Genomic DNA, 3,849 nt, shown 5'->3' with positions numbered 1-3,849 from the left:
CTCCTGTGGGCACAGCACACGCGAGTCATATGCCCATGTCCACACGCGCCCGAGACCCGGCAGCCCTGGAGCCGAGCCGCGGGTGGCGGTGGGGGGTGCTTCGGGCACTGCTGGGAGGCCGCCCTGATGCACGTGGACCCCGCCCCCTCCCGAGCTGGAGGAGGGAGAATAGCGCGGTCAGGACCCTCGCCTCCTCCCTCTGGGTCTGGACCTGGGAGGGTTTGTGTGCGGTTCCAGGTCCTCCTGCCCTGGGTGTGGGGCTGTGTGACGAGTAGGTCTGGGGGAAGGACCGCCCTCTCAGCATTGCCCCAGCTGCACCCCCAGTGCGTCCTCCTGCTGGGCTCCAGTGGACCCTGGAGCCTGAAGTCTGGGTCTTTTTCGTCTGTTCCTAATAACTGGGGTCCAGGCTCACTCTTGGCCCAGGGCAGCCAGGACACCTTCTGGGTAGGGAGGAGAGGAGAGTCAGCCCAGGAGGGCAGGGCCTGGGCTCCCAGGGCTCCACAGTGGCAGAGAGGGCCTTCGGCTGAGCGGCCTCTCAGGCTCCTGGTCACTCATCTGCCCAAACCCACTCCCTCAGACAGCAGTCAGGTAGAGGCTTCCTGAACCAAAGGTTTTCCTTCCTGTACGTTCCCACTCCCTCAGATGCCTGTGTGGCACCCACGCAGGCACCCACGTCCTCACACACAGACACAGCACCTTCTCATAGCCTACAAGTCACCCAAGTAGCCACATTTTCCTAGGGCCACTCTGATTCAGGCCCCGAACTCAGCCAGGGGCCACCCCAGCCTTGCCCTCACATGCACACTGGCTGGCTCACTCACTCACACTTTAGATTTTAGCTTCAAAGGGCTCTGCTTTGAGGCAAAGGACTCAGACCCTTCCCAGCTAAGGACCAGGCCAGTTGAGTCCAGTTGACAGGCACAGCCTAGTCCTGCCCCAGGGCACAGCTACCCTTCCCCAAGCGACTAGGACTATTCACACGCCTGCTCATGTGCCTGCTTCCTTCTGGAAGCTGGTCCTGGGATATCAGGATGAGAGTCCCGCCTGCAAGGACCTGCCTGTCCTGCCTCATCGTGGGTGCAACCCTGCGTTATCCCTGCTTCTCCTTTCCACCTCCTAGCTCTTCTCCCTTCATGTGGATCTGGGCAAGTTCTGGGGAGGCTTTCTAAATGTCTGCCTGCCTTTCTTGCAGCTGAATGTTCCCTCTTTCTCCCCCTATCTTCTTTCTGTCCTCTCCTGGCTCTCCCTGGGCATTCCAAGGCCCAGGTCCCTCACCACTGGCCTCCCATCCCAGGCCTAGACATGGGCTCCCAGGGCCTCACAAAGTAAACAAGCCAAGTGCAACCGAGGAGATAAAAAGGGGCCGGGGCCAGTTGGGGCTGGGAAAAGCCCATAAAGATAAGGCTGACAGGCGGGTCGGTCCTCCAGCCACAGGCACTGAGGAGGAAGACTCGCCGGGCATGGCCAATGCCAGCACCGGCCTTGGGCCACATGCGGGTTCCGGGGCCGAGCCTGGAAACCCAGGAGACTCCAGGCAAGGGGACATTGTGCAACGGGGGTAGTTGTGCGCTCTGGCCCAACGCGCTGGTTCCAACTATATCTGGGGTCAGCCGGGATGGGCACCCGCAATCCGCTGGTCCAGATGCTGCGGCCCGCGGGGCCAGGAGGGGCCGCCTGGCCTGATGCTGTCTTGGCCACTAGGTCCTCTGCGGACACTTGTCACACCCGGAGCTGTGCAGCGGCTCCCCGCGACTTGCGCCGCGCGCTCTCAGTCCTGCCCGGTGCTGAGCACATCCGCGGCCGGCGTCCACTGACGCCAGTCCCACCGCTACCACGCGGGACAAGGGCTGCGTTGGGCTTTCATTCCCCAACTCGAGGTTCGCCTCTTCCTTTTCTCTCCGCCACGCAGCCACATCCCGACATCGCGAAAATTCGCCTTCGCTGGAGCTCCCCGCTCATTCCTTTTTCTTCCCGCCCGGCACGGCCATCCCCGCTGTCCGGTCCCGTCGGACCCCAAGCCCCGGCGCGCTGGGACGCCAATAGAGCGGGTCCCGCACCAGCCGGGGTGCGCGGCCCGCGCTCGCCCTTCTTCTGGAGCCCTCGGCGGACGCGGCCGGCCGGCTCCGCGCCCTGTGCGCTCGGGTCCGTCACTTTCAGTTGACTCGTTTTTTTAAGAAGAACAGCATTTTTCTTTTCATTTCTAGATTACTGGTGATACTTTTCTCGCACTGGGGGAATTGTTAATTTTTTATACTATTTTAATTATCTCTATTATCAGAGTAGTATTCTGGTCAATTCAATAACATTAAGACTACTTATTCTATCACACAAGCTATTAGTACGTTATTTTTAATACTGTATGGTTTAAGTACTGGTTTGATTTGTTAATTCATCATTATCAAATATGTTGTTATTGCTTTCCTGTCACTGCTCCATCATTCTAGGGCCTCCTGGCACATTCGTAATACTATTACTAAAACCTAGGCAATTATTAAATATAGTCTTCCAATAGGTCATGTTAATCTCTCATTATTTTTATTTTTACTCTGTATCCCTGAAATGTTTCCGTGCTGCCTCCTCAGTCTCTGTTTGTACTTTGTCACAGTTTCAGTAATTTATTTACCATAACTTGTAGTATTATTGTTCTCAATATTCACATTCATTTCCTTCATGTCCTTATAATACTTCTCGTTATTTTACCATTATTTGTTTTGTTAGGATTGTTCATAATACTCCAGGTATTCTTCATCACATCGTTACAATATCTTGTTACTTTGTCATTATTTGTAATGTTATGGATCTTAATTCGCTACTTATTTTTCAATGCATCATTACTTCTTGTTACTTTGTCATAATTTGTAATATTGTTGTAGCTCTTAATACTCTGTTTTCTCGTCACATTGGTACAATACTTATTACTCTACCATTATTTAAAATGTTGTTGGGACTATTAAAACCTTGGTCATAAATTGTCATATTACTCCAGTAATTCTTGTTGCTGTCTTTATTTATATTACTATTGTTCTTAAGATTTTGGTTAACATTTATTTTAATAATTCACTATAGTATCAATAATAAATTATATGATAGTATTCTGTCAATACTACTAATATTAGTATTTCCCTTATTAGTATTTTCATTGTTCACCTTTTTCCTACAGTTTTATCATTTTTACACTGTTACTATTTCTTATTCTATTGATTTTAATACAATAGTTCTTATCACATTGTTCCATCACTTTGTCTATGATTCTCTCAAATTTGTGATTACAATTTTCACTTGGTTTTGAGAGTGACTGTTATTTTATTGTTGTTTTAAAGTCCGAGTACTGTATTAGTTATGCCGCTTAGCCCTGCTTTTTGGGTAATTGCTCATATTTTGATAATTCTTGATCATGGATCATTATTTATATAGTATGCTCCTTGCTTTAATTTTGACGACCCTGTTGCATCAAAGGCACTGTAGTCCAGTGTTCTGATCACGAACATTTCCACATCGATACTCGCCAAGTACCTGGGCCCTCCTCCTTGGCCTTTCTTATTCTTCAAACACCAATTTAAAGGCCACCGCTCCACTTGTCTCGTCCTAACCTTGTTCCTTTGGCGCTGGCGCTGTCGTTTCTATGTTCTTGGGCCCTTAGACCCAATTCGTCCGGTTACTAGGAGGAGAGAAGGGCTCGAGCTCCGACCGCTGGGAGTCGGGCGAGGCGGCAGCCGGATTAGAAACTCTTCTCGCCGCCCTCTTGCCGCCTTGACTGTCCCCGAGGTTCTTACCCAGGTCCTGTTACTCTCCCCCTTTCCAGCTCATCCTCCCTGGTTTCGGGGTTGCCCCTCTCCCGCACTCCCGACT

The sequence above is a fragment of the Grampus griseus genome, assembly GCF_964374135.1.
Source record: "Grampus griseus genome assembly, chromosome: 20".
NCBI lineage: Eukaryota > Metazoa > Chordata > Mammalia > Artiodactyla > Delphinidae > Grampus > Grampus griseus.
This window is presented reverse-complemented; position numbering follows the sequence as displayed.